A 21,237-nucleotide genomic window follows, 5' to 3' on the forward strand; every position below is an offset into this window, starting at 1 on the left:
GGGTGCCGCGGGGCCCCTGGGGGCCCCTGCCGTGCCCATGCCAATGGCATGGGCACGGCAGGGGCCCCCGTAAGAGGGCCCGCAAAGTATTTCAGTGTCTGCCATGCAGACACTGAAATACGCGACGGGTGCAAACTGCACCCGTCGCACCCCTGCAACTACGCCGGCTCAATTCTGAGCCGGCGTCCTCGTTGCAGGGGCATTTCCTCTGGGCCGGCGGGCGCTCTTTCGGAGAGCGCCCGCCGGCCCAGAGGAAATGTTAGAATGGCCGCCGCGGTCTTGTGACCGCGGTGCGGTCATTTGGCAGCGGAACCTTGGCGGACGGCCTCCGCCGTCCGCCAAGGTTAAAATCAGGGCCTAAGTCTACTTGCTCGTGCCAAGCTAACAAGGGGGTGAGTTGGGGTTAACTAGATGTGTTTCTCCCTTACCCTGACTAGAGTGAGTGTCCTTGCTTGGAATGGGGGTAACCTGACTGCCTACTAAAGACCCCATTTCTAACAGTGGGCAAGTCATTAAAGCTTGCTCTTTCTGGTGTCCTTATCTCTAGGGGCCAGATGTACCATCACGGCCCATTGTGATTCGGTAATAGCGATTTTTAAGAAATCGCTATTACCGACTTGCAAAGGGCCATGTATCACATTTGCGAATCGGTAATAGCGATTTCTTAAAAATCGCTAATGCTATTACCGAATCGCAAATTGCGATAACGGCCCCATTCGCAGCTATGGGCATGTTGGCCCATAGCTGCGAATATTTTGCATTTCCAAAATTGCGATTTCGGAACCAGAAATCGCAATTTTGGAAATGCAAAAGGCCAGGGTGCTGGGGGCCTAAGGCCCCCTCTCCTGCACCCCAAAAACTTTTTTTTCAACCTGTAAGGTACATACATGCCAAAAGGGCATGTGTGCTTTACATGTTTAATTTTAAAATGCAGTTTATCTGCATTTTTAAATTTTGCACCAGGTTACCACCTGGTTGCAAAGCATGGTATTTTGCAAGTGCAAAATTCCATTTTTGGAAAAATCGCAATTTGCGATTTTTTCCAGCATAGCCTTGCGACCTGGAAATTGCGAATCGCAAATTGCGACTCACAATTTCCAGGTCGCAACACAAGAAATCACAATTTTAGCGATTTCTTATTTGTGGTCTGCGAATGCATTTCATGCATCGCAGACCACTGTTTTGCACTCGCAAACGGCTGAATTTACTAATTCGCACCATTTGCGAGTGCAAAACATTTTAACTTCTGGCCCTGGGTTTCTTCTAAAGTGATTCAGAGGGTTTGTCATCAGAGTAGTTCTCCAGAGTATGTACCTGCATTGTAATGAATTGATTGGAAGAGGATGGCCAAAACCCATCTATCCTCAAGTGCATATGTGCTGAGACTTCAACAAGAGTTTTGTGAGCAGAGAACAATTACAAGTCCATGGTGACCCTTTTCTTCTTAAAGAAATGTACACTAGCCAAACATGATGATCTCCTGCTGTGCTTCTGTCCCCTCGGCATGGCCATTGGGCACAGTGGCATGTAAGGGGGCCCAGGTTAGGCCCCCCTATGCCACTTAAAAAAAATATATATATTCTTACCTACACTTACCTGCACTCACCATGGATGGGTCCGTCCATCCATGGGTATCCTCCAGGTGTGGGCAAGGGTGGCAGGGGGGTGTCCCTGGGTGCAGAGAAGGGCACCTGTGGACTGTTTCCATGGTCTCTGACCATGGAAATGAACCCACAGGTCCCTTAACGCCTGCCCTGACCTAGGCGTTAAAAAAAGTACCAATCTGGCTGGGTGCCATGTTTTAAGGCCCGCCTCCTCCTGTGCGTCATTTTGATGCCGGAGAATGAATAAGGCGCACATGCCTTAGAGCAGTGGTCTCCAAACTTTTTATTGCTGCGCCCCCCAGTTGAAAAATAAAAATCCTTGGGGCCCCCCCTCAGAATTCTATGCAATTATTTTATAAAGATTGCAATGTTTAAATATGTCTAGACCTATTTAAACATTGCAGTTACGTACTGTTACCTTTTTAACAATGCAATAACATGCTTCTGCTTCAAACAAAGCCATGTTCTCTGTAAAATGTTTCTTTTGGCCAGAGCCTGGTGCCCCCCCTGGGATCACCTGAGGCCCCCCTAGGGGGGCAGCCCCCCAGTTTGAAGACCTCTGCCTTAGAGTCATTTTTTGCACGGGAACGCCTACCTTGCATGTCATTAGCGCAAGGTAGGTTTTCACGTACAAAAAATGACTGAAACTCCATAACTTTGGCGCTCGGCGGGTCTAGCGTCAAAGTATAAATATGGAGTTAAGTTTGTGCCTAATTTGCGTTAAAAAAAATTATGCAATTCTGGCGCAAACAGAGTATAAATATGGGCCCTAAGGTCAAACAGTCTATAGAGGTAAGGAACCAAGAGGTGACAGCGATTTATACTGCAGTGGTTTGATCTAATACTACTAGTGAACCAGTGAGTACTTCCATAGGTAACAAAGGTCAGACTAATGAAACATTGGCTATTTAGGACAATTGTTTTACCACATTAGAAAAATAAATAAAAAGTTTGTTTGCAGATGTAATGGTCATACTGAAGGTAGTTGAATCCACAACTTCAAAACTTGCAAAAAAGGTTACAGAACTTCAAAGTAGAGCGCTGGATTAAATTAAAGAGAAGGGCAAGCAATGCTGCCATAATCAGTGCTCAGTAAGAACTCAGAGCCAGGTAAAGTGTGTTAATCCCATTGATCCCTGCATGCCTCGCCATGGTACAACACTTAAGTGGGGGTGGGGGGCTCTTATATAGGTAAAGGGCACCCTATAAACCACTTACATTCAGCAATTTTAATTACCTCAGATTTAAATCCACCCAAAGTCTTCAAGGCTACGTTTACACTACGTGCCAATATGCAAACTCTCCCACTAATTTTGCCTCGAAGAAAAAGGTTCTGCAGCTATGTCTGGCTTCAAAGCTATATGTACTGATTTTAAAAGATGTACCAGTTCTTCGGACACAGTAACGGGAAACATGGCTTCCTCTAAAAAGTTCAACATTTATTGCATAGACCCAAGAGGCTTTGGAGATATAAACAGATTGTCTAATGAGATTATTATATTTAGACATGTACCATGGTTTGGGAGTAAGGAAAAAGTATGTGTGGGGGAATGTGTAGTTATAAAATGTCACTATCCATCTTTTGTTGGTTCCCTATTACATTGAAATAATAAATTATGGAACAAACACATGATAACTACTATAGTCCCTTTGGGGTTTTCCTAAAGACTGTTGGGTTTAAGTATCCCGAAGGAGCAGCTGGGTTAAAGGATCACCGGGGGTCAAAGGGATAGGAGAGATAATGTTTCAACTGCTAATCGTTTTGACTCCAGCAACTTGTTCCTTCTAGGACAAGGCCGCAGGCAGATTTGCCATTTTGATTTTATGTCCTTTTAGCAGTAGATGTACTGTTGGCTAAGTTAGATTCCCATGCACTCACCAGGAGAGAAACATAGGACAAATTCCTAAGCACACTCTCCTACCAAACTACATGTTTGGCAAAAAAGCTGTTGGGTCAAAGGTTCTCGTATATTACAATTCACTAAAAATGCTACCTCTAGAACTCAAAGTAGAAATTGGAAAGATCACCTCACCCAACTTACTGTGGCATAACTCATCATCAGCGACCACCCCACACCAGAATAGGACAGTGCCACCTCGGGAGGTCTTAGGATGTTCTAATTCAGGACAGTGAAAGAAATCTAGGTGAGATAGGCATAAAAGTATTTAATGGAAAACCCAAAAGGTTTTTCCTTTTTTCATGGGTTCCCATGATATAATTAAAAATGGGGTGAGTGAAGTACAATGATTCATCTAACCACATAAGACTGCCGCCATATTTTCGCTAGTAATTAAGCGTGAATAGTATAACTGTCTCCTTCAAGGCTAAAAACTCTGTCTGCTTATTGCATACATCTCATGCATATAAATGTGGCCTAAGGCTCTCCTACCTTTCTTGTGTAGTCCAATTTAGGTACCTGCAGGCAACAGTGAAAACTTCTTGTATAATCATTCAAATAATGATTCAAGTAAAAGTAGTTTTGGATAAAAAAAAAAAACTTTGTGCATCAAACCTGCACTGGGGTCCAACCAATTCTTGTGAATGATGTGTTCAGCAGAACCTTGATTCTCTCATCATACTCACTCTACCCAAAAAGCTAATCAACAGAACAGCCTTACTGGTCTCAAATAACCTAAGACACTCACTGCTACAATTTTTTCAGAAATGAAAAAAAGAACATGTGATTTGTGTTGTCAAATATTGGATCCACTCTAACATCATGAAAAAGATTGTCAATAAACAGTGGCACGTTTTGACATGAGGTGCCCTGAACTTTGACAAACCTATGTTCTCCTTTAAAAGGGGAAGATCCCTCAAAGATGTTTTGGTTCACACCAGACCAGCAATAATACATTGTCAAACCCATGGATCCTCCCTCCCGTTGTAGGCCACATTCCTTATGGCCCTGCAGTGTTTGCAGGGTATACTAGGAGAATGAAACAACTGGATCTACGTGTGTGTACTCTATAGGTTCCCAGGAATTCCACTGATTGTGACTATAAATGTGGTGTACATGATTAAATGCCCTTGTGGCTTAAGAGATGCAGCTGCTGCTACTCTCTTTTTTTACTGATAGAGAACAGAGATTGCAGAGTTCTGCTATGTGAATTCCGCAGATTGCCCAAAAACTCTGCAAGAACACCATCTCACTCCTCGAATGGGTGGAGTTGTGCTTGACCACTCATTCACGCTGATTGGTGTGAGTAGTGCGTTCTGTGTAGCAAAGCACGTACGAACTGTACCACATGTTTGCATACGCACATGGCCATCTTGTTTTTCCTGTTCTGTGCGTGGTGCCCAGCCTACTTTTTAATCTAGTTTGTATTTTTGTAATCCTTCCCTTATCCTACTTATCCACCCATTCTGCATTTATTACATTAGTGTGTTTATTTGTGTGTTTTACTTTTTGCCCCTTTTTCATTTTCTGTGACTTTTTGTCCCTTTTTTTGTTTTCCCTTAATTTCGTAATTTCTTCTTTTCCATTCCTTCTCTTTCCTTTCTTTTTTCGCAGAATATGGGCTTCCCTCAATGCTGGCAGCAGGCAGCAGGCCTGGAAGTGGGTTAGGCCTATGGTAGCATCTGCTGCTGTGGGAGAGGGTGTGCTTGGCATGCGCAGGCATACTGATGTTCGGTGCTCTGAGAAGCAGCTGACGCACCGATTTGCCGACTCCTTAGGACCCCCACTGAATCACTGTTGAAAGCCGGGGACCCCCCAAGCAATTTTTATGATTTAAATTTCCAACATTAAAACAGTAATTCACCAAAAATACACAAACAAGTACACACCAAACAAATACTCAAATTACTAATAATATAATTAGCTGATATTGAAAAAATTTGCAGAAGTTGAAACAATTTAATGGGAAGGTTGGTGCTTCATCTCAATGACTAACTTTTCAGTGATTGGTTTCATTTTAGAAAGTTGCATCCTTAGGTCAGATTTTTTTCACATACATATGTAGTGGGGATAAGTAAGTAAAGCATTAAGGGTCAGATTTATGGAAAGTGGTGCTGCAACGAGTGCAGCACCACTTTCCCTGTGCCCCTTAGCAGCCCCCTACCGCCACCATATGTGTGCCATATTTAAAATATGACACACCATGGCGCAGGAGACGGGCAATAGTGTCATTTTTTATGACACTTTTGATGTACAAGAGTAGCACAAAAACATTGGTGCTACTCCTGCAGAGTACATAGGGGCCCATTCTAAAGAATGGAGGCCCCCTTTTAATGCCCGCTCTTGAGCAGGCGTTAAAAGTGCTGTAATAAATAGTGCAAGGAAATCCCATACAAAAGGTTACAGAGTGGCGCAATGCATGCTTTGCACCACTCTGTAAATAGGGCGCTGGGATTTTGGCCTTGTTGGGCCACATTAACGTCAAAATGAATGACGTTAATGTGGCGCAAGGTGGCACTAGGGGCCTATAAATATGCCCAGAAGTGCTTCTTGTCTCTCCATAGCCCCTCTGTCACATATATTTAATTTGTTCTATAGCACCTCTCATTTCAGTGTATGGAATGAGATAACTTAACATCACACACATAGAGAGACAATAAATCATACATGTGTAAATCAGTCAATAGGAATTGTTAGACAACACAAAGAGGACTACATGGTGTAGGATTCGCATGTCATCCATACTGGTAGGCATTTTCTAAGAGTGCTTGGCCTGGAGAAGCACAAACACAGAATTCAGAACATAACACAGTGGTTAGCGCAAACCTTTTCAAGCAGCATCAGGATAATGAAAGAATGGGAAAAAACAAAACTTTCTAACTTGTACAATATAGTTTGCATGCAGCTCTTTATTGGTAGTTGATAGCTCAGTGTGCTAGATTAAGATTGTAAAGTATGAACTGCGAAGAAAAAAAGAATCTCTAGGACAAAAGCAGTAACTCACTATGCATGGACATGAAATACTGTTCTTTGATATGCATGATATACGTTCATTGTAGCACGCATATTAGCCATCTACACTATCTTAGATGAGTTGAGCAAGAATATATCTCAGAATCAGTTCCTACCTCAGGGCCAAGTGGGGTGGCCCAGCCCGGCCTAACTCGGACTCTTTTGGCCGGGCTGTGCCCGGGTGTGGCCTGCGCATATCCCACGATACGGGAAAACAAGAATGCTTTATAGCGCGTCATCTGCTGCTTCCGGGGGTGAAGGCGCCGCCCCCTGAGTACCTGGGGCAGCAGGTCGAGTATCAGGCGTCCCACGCTGTGGGAAAGCAAGAGCACTTTGTAGTGCGTCATCTGCTGCTTCCGGGGGTGAAAGCGCCACCCCCTGTGTCCCTGGGGGCAGCGAGTCAAGTGTCAGGAGTCCCACACTTCGGGAAAGCAAGAGCGCTTTGTAGCGCGTCAGCTGCTGCTTCCGGGGTTGAAGGCACCACCCCCCGTGTCCCTGGGGGCAGCAAGTCAATTTTCAGGCGTCCCGCACTGCGGGAAAGCAAGAGCGCTTTGTAGTGCGTCAGTTGATGCTTCCGGGGTTGAAGGTGCCACTCCCTGTGTCTCTGGGGGCAGGGAGTCAAGTGTCAGGTGTCAAATGAGTCAAAACTGCTGCTAATCAAAATTCCTATCTCTCTCCAGCAGGTACACTAATTAATAGAGTTATCTTGACTCTTTCATTTTTGCCCAAAAACTGCTGGATATGTTTTGTTATGTTATAGAAAACGTAGAGCGCACATTCACAATAATGCCGCACCCCCCCAGTTGAAAAATAAAGATCATTGGGCCCCACCTTAGAAATTTCCCAATTATTTTATAAAGATGGCAATATTTAAATAAGTCTACACATATTTAAACTTTGCAGTTAAGTACTGTTGCCTTTAAAAAAATGCAATGACATGTTTCTGCTTAAAACAAAATACTGTTATCTGTATAATGCTTATTTTGTCCAGAGACTGATGCCCCTCAGGTATCACTTGAGGCCCCCCTAGGGGGGGCCAACCCCCAGTTTGAAGGCCCCTTCTATGAGGTATCTTGATGCTATACATGGAGTTTTGCAGTGCTTTTAAAACTGCTGCACAGATGAAGTTACAAATATAAAAACATGTTTTCCTGTTTCTGTTGAGATGCCCCAGCTGGAGAACTGCCTTCTTGCCAGACCAAACCTTGAGATGCCTGCGGACCCCCTTGGAATGTGTAGTGGGCACCTGGGGCTCCACAGACCACAGGTTTGGAACCATTGTTCTAGGAGATTAACTGTACCACTAATCTATTTTTGTTATCTTCTTTACTTCTTACAACAGCATCCCAGGGCTGGAAGAGGGCATTGGAGGGCCAGGCCAAGGCAGGCACCACCAGTGCCGCAGCAGGTAGAAGTACCACCGCCACCACCAGCACCGTTGCTGCAGCTGATGGCTCTGCTGGCCCCAGTTAGTTCTCATGAATATTATTTATTTCACTAACTTTTTACCGCTCGGCATCAGAATAATTTTTCCTTGTTTCTCTTATAGAGTGCCTTTGTTTTTCAAATCATCTTGGTTCTATTTAATGTTTGTTTATTCTTGTTATCCTTCCCTGCATTATCCTTTTTTTATGTGTCTTGTTTCTGTAGCTGACTTCCTGCTGTCTGTACTAATCTGCTGTTTTATTCTGCTTGGTTATTAAGCTCCCCCCTAACTTATATAAACTATGGACTGGTACTATAGGACTAAGAGCCTGTTTTAGATATTGGTGGATGGGTTACTCCGTAACAATGGATATCCTGTCTGCTGAACTCTAAATCCCAGAAGACATAGTGGGATTTAGATTTCGGCAGACAAAAAATCTGTCACTGTTGTGATGGAGTAAACAGTTCACCAATATCTAAATTAGGCCCTAAAACAATAGATTATGTACTCTACTGTGAAGATTGCAGAGTTTGTAGACCCAAGCAAGCTATTCTATGCACGTTTGTTGAGAAGGCTTTCTATTTCTCTCTCATGCTTAAATGACGAGAAAGTGACCATGGAGTTATGGTGACCTTCCTAATGTTGTGTTGTATGTATTATTCAGTTCCCAGAAGTTTTGATGACCATGCAGCATGGCAGGAAAGTAGTATGAGGATGGTCCCATTGCATTTCCCAACCAAAACTATATGTCCTTCAATGACCAATTTGTTCTACTCCTTCCCTGCTCTTCAAATGACTCACAGTCATCATCATAGCTCTGCTGCTCCATTATGGTTGGCTTGATATAATCAATGATGGATACTTGTAGGTTATAAGGTGTAGGTTTATTAGCTAGGTTGTAGGTTTTAGTTAAAGCCCCACCAAGAGCAGCATCCTGCCTCTTGGCCCTTCTCACTCCGACTGTCCACTCATCCAAGCACAAACACTGTCAACATTTTAACCTTACAATGAACTCACGCAGCAGGGAACATTAAGATAGTGGGGAGAATACATAAGATAGCAAGAGGCCACAACACATCTCCCCTCTTATGAAAATAATGAAATATTAAACAGAACAGAAAAAGGCAAAACACCCCCATCAACCGTCCTTCAAAATTATGAGTACCACCCTATCGAAATAAACAGACTAGGTTAACAAACACTCTTAGCCTAACTTCAATACTCGAGTAGGATGTAAGATACACAAACACAGTTAATCAATACATTCCACAAATTCAGAGGCCACAACACATCTCCTCCCTTATGAAAAAAATTAAATATTCCACAGAACAGAGAAAGGCATAACACCCTATCAAAAATCCTTCAAAAGGTTGAGTACCACCACATCGAAATAAACAGAATAGGTTAACAAACACTCTCAGCTTAACTTCAATACTCCAATGGATGTAACATGCTAAAACACAGTTAATCAATACATTCCACAAATTCACAATACAAGTGTACAAATAACTAAAAACTTCCCTGCTCACCCAACAGAGAACACTAACTACTTGTTCCCCTTCACATCACACACACTATAACAGGACCAGCCCATCGCCTTCTACAACTCAACACTCAACAGTACTAGAGTTTCTTCCACCTCTACTGTATTTGAGGGTAACCATGTTCCCCCATTACCATACACCCAAACAGAACCGGGGTCTCACCTACCCTCCAATGCATTGGGGTGTAAACATGTATCCCCATCACCATTCACTCAAACAGAACAGGGGTTTCACCTACCATCTACCGCACAGGGGTGCAACCACATACTCCCATCACCCTATGCTCAAACAGGACTAGGGTTTGACCTACCCCTTACTGCATTGGGATTTAACCACTTACTCTCTTAACATTTTGCCTAAAATACTGCCTCTATATCCTTAACCCTGCAAGATGGATTGACACATATCATTGTGGTGTACCCCTCTTAACATTGGGCTTAACACACTGGCCCCTCATCTTTAACGCAATAGGAAGGATTGACACATCACTGGAGTACCCTCCTTAAATTTGGGTTTAACACAATGCCCCCACATCCTTACCTCTTAGGAAGGATGGTCAAAAACATGATCCCGATTACAGACCAAGATACTAATATCACAACACTAAAATGTCACTCTGCACGTGACTCTAGCATCCATCCTCAAAATACATGTCTCTAAAATCGAGCATGGCTTTAAAACTTCAGCCTGATATACATACAAAATATGGTAAGTCAAATTTCATGTTAAAATAGCATTAGGGTGCACCTCCCATGAGTAATGTACATGCCACAACTCAACTTTAAAACACATCAGTAATGGCATAACATTTCTTAGTCCAATACAGCACTAAAAATTCATTTCAGCAGCAACAAGCATTGTCATCATAAACATAACATTACTCAATTCAGTCCAACACTTCTTTAAAATCTAGCACAGCAGCATTGAAAAATGCACTCAAGCAATGTATGGTAGTGAGTAAAATACACATGAGCGTATATCTAAAGTTAAATTATTCTCTGGAATATTTAAATACCCCACACCAGTTAGCGGCTTCTCACCCAAATACTTTGGCACTGTACATTTTGTTCCATTAAAATTCACGCACAGTCTGTATCCTCATTCAAAAAATTGGTTCTCCTCTGCACACAAGCTGTTCCCAGGTGCTTGGTCGGCGCTCTATTCTTCCACTCAGAAAGCTTCATGGAAACAGATCAGATACCCAATGTCCTCTCCTGCAGACTATGGTTTGGGGAAACTAGCAACTCAGTTAGCAGGAAGACTGTAACTGTTACTCACAATGTGTGCTTCAAGTGGCTGCTGCGCAGGTTAACTGATCACTCTTCGGAGAAAGTTTAAATGTTGACACCAGTTGTTCCTCCTACTGACTTTCCATTAGGTTGCCAATTGTTCAGTGCTGTACATGTTTAACTCTATACACATGCAGTTCATTTCCTCAATATACCCAGTCAATAGAAGCAGGTACAACAGGTCTGGCTCTGTGCACAGCTGAGCAGACCACCTTCTCAGGTCACATATCCTCTAAATTCTGTTGAGTACAGGCTGTCTGGTAGAAAAGACACTGGTAGGAGTTCTAGGGCATTTTTCTTCACTTCAATCTTCAGTTTCTTTTGCTTTATGTTTTTCTCTTAGATTTTCAATCTCTTTTCTCTTGTTTTTCCTCTGTAATCTGGTTCCTTCTTAGATTTCCTGTAGGTTCAGTTTCTTTCTTCTTTCATGCGCTGTTTCTTTTTTAAATCATCACCAGTGTTGTAATCAATGGTGGATAATCATAGGTTATAAGATGTAGGTTTATTAGCTTAGTTGTAGATTTCAGATAAAGTCCCACAAGGGGCTTCATCCTGCTGCTCAGCCCTTTTTACTTCAACTGTCCACTTATCGAAGAACAAACACTGTCAACATTCTAACCATAGAATGACCTCATTCACTGGCTGAGCAGCAGGGAACATTAAGGTAGTGGGGAGAATGCATACGATAGAGGTCACAACATTTGACTACTGGCTTTCCTAACATTGTCAACGAACAAAAATCCCAAGTGATATTTTAGATGGGAGAGAAAATACTGTGAATCGAACTGTAGTTATGTATTGCAGTTGTGTGATGTTTTTCATAGTCGCACAGACTATCAGTGCCAGGGCCAGAGCCAGTGCACCAGACGACGCATAAGCAGTTGAAGGGGGAGTATCTGCAGTGACAGGGACAAGCAGTAGTAATTCACAATGCTTGGTTATTGACAATTACTAGTATACCCACTGTATTTGTTAAGTGAGGCAGATACCACCCATCATCATCAATGACTTTCGTGCCAATGGCATTTTGCAATCCATAGGCCATGACCCCACATCTCTGCAGCATGGTTCAATTCAGCACTCCATTGTTGGCTATGAAATATGTGTCTGCTTCTGTTAGTGCACCATTTACAAAGCTTTCATTTGATTGCAAACCAAAATGAAAACAGGGTGTCTTTTCCTTCCCTTCCAGTGCCCACTCAGTCACCTCCTAGTAACACACTCCTTTATTTCTTCCTAAGTTCTGTCACAGTCTACACAAAACATTGGAAAAAAAACATTGCTGGCATTTTACACTTGTTACAAGCAATTCATATGGCTTCCCTACTGGATCTAAGCCTGTTCAATGTTTTCCCTTTTGACATTCATCAACTTTCAGTTTGACCTACAGTGACTGATTAAGCCTGAGCTTAGCCACATGATGATCAGTGAGCCCTCACTATTCTATAGCAAAAGCACTATCTTACCTACCTGCCTTTTCACTGTACATTACCTTCCTCCAGACTAAGTCAAGGTTCCTTCCCATGCTGCCTGGCAAATGTGTTTGATTGAAATAACTTGTATTTAAGGGTATGGCCAGCAAGTAAAGTGGGACTGCATGTCTGTGATTTCGTGTTTTGCAGATATTTTACAGATGGGATACACTGTGATGAATGTGTCCAATAAAATCTATATATCCCGTGTCTTTCCCTGTGCTACACTACATTATTTTTCCCAACATCTACTTACGGTAGACAGGATATTTATTATCCGCATCTCATAATGATGTGTGCAACATATATTATTTATATGCCTCTTTAAAGTCAGGGTAGAATTTAAAGGCATTTGGAGAAGAGCAGGGCCATTGGAATCCAAGAAAATTAATTGTCCATTGCAGTTGTCCCAGGTGCAGACTACAGAGAGTAGCAAATGCGCTAGCTAGAACGCCGCCAGTCATTTAGCAAAAGAAGCATATAATACTTGCACTCCATAGTGGATGGTGCCTTACTCATTAAGCAGAGTAATTTTTCTTTTTTTCCACACAAAGGGGGTCATTACAACATTGGCGGTAAAGGGCGCTTACCGCCGTGCAGAAGACCACCAATACAACGCCGCGGCCGCTGAATTATGCCACAGCTATTATGACCCACATCTCGGAATCCGCCGAAATTCAGACACCCACACAACACCGCCACACCAAAGGTCAGTGATAAACTGGCGAAAACAAAACCTCCACCTCCACGCCAACAGAAACACGCCCATGCTATTATGACCCACAAATCCACGCGGCGGTCTTTCAACCACGGTATTCCATTGGCGGTATACACCGCCACGCTCAAAATACAACACATCTCCAAAACACCGCCACATTGGACAATTCCAAATACACACACCTGACACACATACAAACACCACTCCCACACACCCAACACAATATAAAACACACACCCACATCACCCACAAACCCCTACGACCACAAATTAGAGACGAAGGCCAGAGAGACTGCACAGCCAAGACAACACCCCCATACAGAGGCACACAACACCATCACCCAACCCACATCCACGCACAAAACACCACACACCACTACACATCACCACACACATCAACACTCACACTGCCCCACACATCACACACACCACCCCATGTCACGCCAAAGACACCCCCGTTTCTCCGAGGAGGAGCTCAGGGTCATGGTGGATGAAATCCTACGGGTAGAGCCACATCTATTTGGCTCACAGGTACAGCACACATCAATAGCCAGGAAGATGGAGCTATGGCGAAGAATCGTGGACAGGGTCAACGCAGTGGGACAGCACCCAAGAAATAGGGAGGACATCAGGAAGAGGTGGCACGACCTACGGGGGAAGGTGCGTTCAACGGTCTCCAGGCACAACATCGCGGTTCAGCGGACAGGCGGCGGACCCCCACCTCCTCCCCCACAACTAACAACATGGGAGGAGCAAGTCTTGACCATCATGCATCCTGAGGGCCTCGCAGGAGTCGGTGGAGGATGGGACACTGGTAAGTCAAATCTTAACTATCATATCCCCCACCCTACCTGCATGCTATCACACACCCCCACCATCACCCCCTCCCCTATCACCCCAAATCCTCAATAATGTACTAATAACACAAACCACACATCCCAACACCAAGCCCTGTATGACAGAACTAAGCATGGACACCCAGCACTAAAGCATGCCCACTGCACACACCTATATAACCCCCTAAACCACCATCACACAAGCTCCCACACAGGAATGCTTGCACTGGGGTACACGCTCACCCACCCATTGCACACCATTACACACACACATGCAATAATCATGCTCTTATGCCCCTGCAGGAACCCGAAGGACCGTCACCACACCAGAGGGTCCAGACAAAACCACTCCACCCCCAGAAGAGGCCCACAGTGACGAGAGCAGCTCTGCCCTACTGGATCCTGATGACCAGCCCGGACCATCGTGGGCCTCGGGACAGTCGGTTCCCCTTGCACAGGCACAGCCCAACACCAACCTTCCACCCTCTGGTAACACCAGCACAGCACCCACCCAGCGGGCCCAAACCTCCCTACCCAGGACAGGTCAATCAGCGGTGTGTCCACCACTACAGGGAACCCAGGGTAACCCACCACCCCAACAACAACAGGGACCTGGGGGCAGTGGTAGTGGGCACACGGTCCAGGGGACGGAGGCACAGGAACACAGGGGAACTGGGAGGGCTGCTGTGTGACAGGGGGCGGACAGGCCAAGGGAACCCACTCTCTACGAGGCCCTATCCTCCATCATGGGAGCATACCATCACTCCCAGGAGACGATGGTGACGGTACTGGCCAGGTTCACCGAGATCCAGGCACAGCAGGAGGAACGGTACATGGGGTTCAGCAATGAACTCCGGGACATCGCTACCGTAATGGGGACCATAGTCCAGGCCCTCAACCGGATAGAAACCACATTGCGGGACCATGTGGCACCGCAAAGGGCCCCTGTCACTAGCCAGGAACAGCCTACCACCTCCGCCGGCGCTAGTGGTCAGGAGGCCCCCACAGAACGACGGGCCACCAGAACCCCACCTCCTGCTGAAGAACAACCACCCCGCAAGAGGAACCAGAGATCTCAAAGGAAGACAGAGTAGGATGTCAAGACCCCCGCCAGCCTAATATCCCCCCGGATGTCATTACACTGTCCCACAGTGTCACCCTGTCCAACCTTGAACTGCCACTGCTCCATCCTTCCACAGCCATATGAACAATGCACCTGTGCGACCGAGAACTGGACTCTGCCATGGACATAACTCCACCCTCACCCTTCACCGTTTTAATATCATGTACCAATATATAGCACTAAAAATAAATCACTCATTGCACATAAATCATTCTGGAGTCAGCCTGTATTAATTACAAATGTATAACACATTACTTATCAATAATGTTCTGTTATTTATGTGTGGACAACATACCGATGTCAATAAGCATTAGTCCATGGGCTAACCAAGCAGAAGTCACGCAGTGGGTCATACAGCACTGAAAAGGGAAGAAAAAGTAAACTTCAGTTTAAAAGAACTGGGGGGAAATACACAAAGTAAAGATGCAGGGGGCATTCAGTAAATGTTAAATGGCGTGGGTGATTCCTACCTGTGTGCTACTGAAAATACTGTTGGATAACTCTGTCCCTGTTGTCTGGGTCGTCCTCTTCGTCTTCCTCCTCTTCACTCTCCGCAGGCTCCACAGCTGCTTCAACCTCACCATCTGGACTATCCTCCTGCAGGAAGGGCACCTGACGTCGCAATGCCAGATTGTGAAGCATACAGCAGGCCACGATGATCTGGCACACCTTCTTTGGTGAGTACATCAGGGATCCCCCTGTCATATGTAGGCACCTAAACCTGGCCTTCAGGAGGCCAAAGGTTCTTTCAATGATCCTCCTAGTTCGCCCATGGGCCTCATTGTACCGTTCCTCTGCCCTGGTCCGGGGATTCCTCACTGGGGTCAATAGCCAAGGCAGGTTGGGGTAACCAGAGTCACCAATTAGCCACACACGTTGTCTCTGTAGCTGTTCCATCACATAAGGGATGCTGCTATTTCGACATCACATACGCGTCATGCACTGACCCAGGGAACATGGCATTCACATGGGAGATGTACTGGTCAGCCAAACAGACCACCTGAACGTTCATCGAATGGTAACTTTTCCTGTTTCTGTACACCTGCTCATCGTCTTTTGGGGGTACTAAAGCCACATGGGTCCCATCAATGGCACCAATTATGTTGGGGATATGTCCAAGGGCATAAAAATCACCCTTCACAGTGGCCAAATCTACCTCCTCAGGGAATACAATGTAGCGCCGCATGTGTTTCGTCAGGGCAGACAACACTCTAGACAAGATTTTTGAAAACATAGGCTGAGACATTCCAGATGACATGGCCACTGTTGTCTGGAATGAGCCACTTGCCAGAAAATGGAGGACTGACAGAACCTGCACTAGAGGGGGAATTCCTGTGGGTTGGCGGATGGGGGACATCAGGGCTGGCTCCAGCTGGGCACACAGTTCATGTATAGTGGCTTGGTCAAGTCGGTATCGTAGTATGATGTGGCGTTCTTCCATTGTCGACAGGTCCACCAGCGGTCGGTACACGCGAGGATTCATCCTTCTCCTCGCAAGTCCCAGCGGACGGTGCCTAGGTAGGACAACATGGAGCACAGAGTCAAGCAAGTCACAGGTACGTTCACCACTGCATGCATAGCACACGATTATCTATGTATTGAAAGGCGTGTATGTGTGGCAATGCAAGGCCTAGGCCTGTGTGACGCAGTACAAATAATGCCATGTGGGCCCTTGAAATGGCGGCTGCCTGACCTGTGAAGTGGGACAATGGGATGTGAGGTCAATGCGCTGGCGTGGCACACCGTGGCGGTAGGCGGTCGAAGACCGCTATACGAAGCCACATTGGCTAACATTGAAGCCTATGGGTTTCAGGAGCCAATAATGAGGTGCGCCGGCGGTCGCGGTACGCACCGCCGCGGTACGCACCGCCACAGGCGTGACCGCCATTTTCTATCTGCTTAATCACTCGAGACCTGATCTTCCACAGGAGAGGACCTATACTGCAAGTGCTGCTGTGACCTCGGTCTGGAAGTGACAATGGCTGCTGCGACTGGGTAAAGGGCCCCCGCCTTCAGTTCCGAAGAGTTGGAGAAGCTCGTGGACGGGGTCCTCCCCCAGTATGCGTTACTCTACGGTCCTCCAGACCAACAGGTAAGTACACTGGGTGCACATTGAATGGGCTATGCCTGTGTGGAGTGGGGTGGATGCTAAGTTGGTGGGGTGGGGGCGAATGAGGAGTGCAACGCACGACAGATGAGAGCATGTGCCATATGGCAAGGTTGGGGAGGGGGGGCCAATCGCATCTAACATGCAGGAATATGATGATTTCTCCTTCCCACCCTGTACATGTCAAATAGGTCAGCGCCCATCAGAAAGTGGACATATGGCGTGCCATCGCCAAGGAAGTCCGGGCCCTGGGGGTCCACGTCAGACGGGGCACCCACTGCCACAAGTGGTGGGAGGACATCCGCCGCCGGACCAGGAAGACCGCCGAGTCACTGCTGGGGATGGCTTCCCAACCTAGGAGGGGTGCCAGTCGTACCCTGACCCCCCTGATGTCCCGGATCCTGGCGGTGGCCTACCCTGATTTGGATGGGCGCTTGAGGACATCACAGCAGACACAATTGGGTGAGTATCAGCACATTCTGCTATCTCTCTGCGCAGTGGAGGCGTCTGGGTGGGGGAGGAGGGTTGGGGGTGACATTAGGCCAGGGCGCTTTCTGTAGTGTAGTCCTCTCCTTTAGGCATGGCCCTGTGCTCCCGGCCCCCACCTCTGTAGGGTGACAAGTACAGCTATCGATGGTCCAGCATCACACATGTGCGCCTTTGTCGTCTCTAGACCTGTTGTCCTAGTCAGAAGTACTGAGTAGTGTACCCCAAATGCGCGGCTTAGTGCATGAGGCTCCTGTGTCTGTCCTCTCCGCCAACGGTGTTGACATTGCATGCACTCAACCTGGTCTTCGTTTTTCTCCCCCCACCCTTCTTCTTCGTCTTCTTGTGCATCTGTGCATTAGCATCATCAGGCGGAGGAGAATTGGCATCGGAGCACGAGGGAACTGCAAGTCACAAGGCCCTGGTGGGACCAGGAACAGACACCGAGGGCACCAGTGATCCGGAGGGCGAGGGGAGCACCACAACGGGGACCGGTGGTGACACCAGCGACACGTCCTCGGATGGGAGCTCCCTAGCGGTGGCGGCAACATCCGGGCCCCCCGCCTCTACAGGTACAGCCGCCACCCAGCGCACCAGCCCCGCCCTCCCAGCAGCCCCTCAGCCTACGCTCCGTGCCCGCTCGCCCAGGAAGGCGGGCGTCTCCTTCGACCCACGCACCTCAGCCCCTGCCCCTGTTACCCCTGCTGCCCTCAGTGAGGAGGTCATTGATCTCCTCAGGACACTCATTGTTGGGCAGACTACCCTTTTGAATGCCATCCAGGGGGTAGAAAGGGAGGTGCATCGGAGCAATGCCTACCTGGAGGGCATTCATTCGGGTCAGGCTGCCCATCAACGATCGTTCAATGCTCTGGCCTCAGCACTGACGGCAGCCATTGTCCCTGTTTCCAGCCTCCCTCTTCTGACTGCCTCCAGCCTGTCTCTGTCTCCTGTTCCTCAGCCTATCCCATCCACACCATCAGACCAGCCTGCACACACCTCAACACCCAAGGGCAGCTCATCCAGACACAAGCACCACAGAACACACAAGCATTCACGCAAGCAACACCCAGATGCAGACATTCCAACAGTCACTACCACCTCTGTGTCCCCCTCCTCCTCGTCTCCCTCCTCCCTCCCTGTGACGTCTACACTCACACCTGCATGCACACCACCATCAGCCAGTGCTTCCATCACCAGCACACCCTCCAGTCCAATCCGCACACGTGCAGTCACCACCCCCACTACCATTTACACGTCCCCTGTGTCCTCTCCCACTGTGTCTGTCACCCCCTCTTCCAAGACACACAAACGCAGGCAGACACCCACCCAACAGCCATCCACCTCACGACAGCCTCCAGCACATGCACCTGCACCCAAAGACAGCACACCTGACTCTCCTACAACCACATCCTCTTCCTCCACTTCCATCTCCACTTCTCCTACCTTTTACCTTGGTCCTAAGAAAGTTTTCCTTGCTAATCTTGACCTCTTTCCCTCCACTGACCCACCCCCTCCATCTGCAAAGAGTCCCAAGAGCACCTCAGCCACCACCAGCCCAGCTTCGAGTGTCACTGTGGTGCATGGGTTCTGGAGCCCACCCTTTCCCAGCAGTGACACTTCAATCAGCAGCAAGGGGACAGCCAGCCCCCCACCAGGCAAGAAGACCAGGAAGCTAAAGGGCCGCCGTGAGAGGACTGACACGGCTGCCCCCAAGGAGCCAAGTTCGCCCACTTCACCAGCCACAACATCTAGGGGAGGCAAGGGCCCGAGAGCCCCATCTAAGGAGCGAAAGGGCAGCAGGGCGGAAAAGTCAGCCAGCAGGAGCGCGGAGCAGGAGGGGCCCACAAGCCCCATCCCGGGTGTTAGGAAGGACACCAAAGGGCCCAGGACTCCGTCACCGAAGGGTCCAGCAACAGCACGGTCGGAGGGCGACTGAGCAGGGAGTCCAGGCCAGGTCTGGCTCCCTTGACCTACTGGACGAGCACCGCTGAAGAGGGCCCCGCCCTGCAGAAGAGCACCGCTGAACAGGGCCCCGCCGTGCAGAAGAGCACCGCTGAACAGGGCCCCACCGTGCAGAAGAGCACCGCTGAAGAGGGCCCCGCCGTGCAGAAGAGCAACGCTGAAGAGGGCCCCGCCGTGCAAAAGAGCACCGCTGAAGAGGGCCCCGCCGTGCAGAAGAGCACCGCTGAAGAGGGCCCCGCCGTGCAGAAGAGCACCGCTGAAGAGGGCCCCGCCGTGCAGAAGAGCACCGCTGAAGAGGGCCCCGCCGTGCAGAAGAGCACCGCTGAAGAGGGCCCCGCCGTGCAGAAGAGCACCGCTGAACAGGGCCCCGCCGTGCAGAAGAGCACCGCTGAACAGGGCCCCGCCATCTCAAGCACCGCTCCGCTGGGCCCTTCATCCCAAGCACCGCTCCACTGGGCACCGCCGTCTCAAGCACCGCTCCGCTGGGCCGTTTATCCCAAGCACCGCTCCGCTGGGCACCGCCGTCTCAAGCACCGCTCCGCTGGGCCCCGCCGTCTCAAGCACCGCTCCGCTGGGCACCGCCATCTCAAGCACCGCTCCGCTGGGCCCCGCCGTCTCAAGCACCGCTCCGCTGGGCCCTTCATCTCAAGCACCGCTCCGCTGGGCCCTCCATCCCAAGCACCGCTCCGCTGGGCACCGCCATCTCAAGCACGGCTCCGCTGGGCCCTTCATCCCAAGCACCGCTCCGCTGGGCCCTGCCGTCTCAAGCACCGCACCGCTGGGCCCCGCCGTCTCAAGCACCCCTCCGCTGGGCCCTCCATCCCAAGCACCGCTCCGCTGGGCCCCGCCATCTCAAGCACCGCTCCGCTGGGCCCTTCATCCCAAGCACCGCTCCGCTGGGCCCCGCCGTCTCAAGCACCGCTCCGCTGGGCCCTTCATCCCAAGCACCGCTCCGCTGGACCCCGCCGTCTCAAGCACCGCTCCGCTGGGCCCCGCCGTCTCAAGCACCGCTCCGCTGGGCCCTTCATCCCAAGCACCGCTCCGCTGGGCCCTTCATCCCAAGCACCGCTCCGCTGGGCCCCGCCATCTCAAGCACCGCTCCGCTGGGCCTTTCATCCCAAGCACCGCTCCGCTGGGCCCCGCCGTCGCAAGCACCGCTCCGCTGGGCACCGCCATCTCAAGCACCGCTCCGCTGGGCCCTTCATCCCAAGCACCGCTCCGCTGGGCACCGCCATCTCAAGCACCGCTCCGCTGGGCCCTTCATCCCAAGCACCGCTCCGCTGGGCCCCGCCATCTCAAGCACCGCTCCGCTGGGCCCTTCATCTCAAGCACCGCTCCGAAGGGCCCTCCATCCCAAGCACCGCTCCGCTGGGCCCTGCCATCTCAAGCACCGCTCCGCTGGGCCCTTCATCTCAAGCACCACTCCGCTGGGCCCTCCATCTCAAGCACCGCTCCGCTGGGCCCCGCCGTCTCAAGCACCGCTCCGCTGGGCCCTTCATCCCAAGCACCGCTCCGCTGGGCCCCGCCATCTCAAGCACCGCTCCGCTGGGCCCTTCATCCCAAGCACCGCTCCGCTGGGCCCTCCATCTCAAGCACCGCTCCGCTGGGCCCCGCCGTCTCAAGCACCGCTCCGCTGGGCCCTTCATCCCAAGCACCGCTCCGCTGGGCCCCGCCATCTCAAGCACCGCTCCGCTTGGCCCTTCATCCCAAGCACCGCTTCGCTGGGCCCCGCCGTCTCAAGCACCGCCCCGCTGGGCCCCG

Source organism: Pleurodeles waltl, chromosome 8 (genome assembly GCF_031143425.1).
Source record: "Pleurodeles waltl isolate 20211129_DDA chromosome 8, aPleWal1.hap1.20221129, whole genome shotgun sequence".
NCBI lineage: Eukaryota > Metazoa > Chordata > Amphibia > Caudata > Salamandridae > Pleurodeles > Pleurodeles waltl.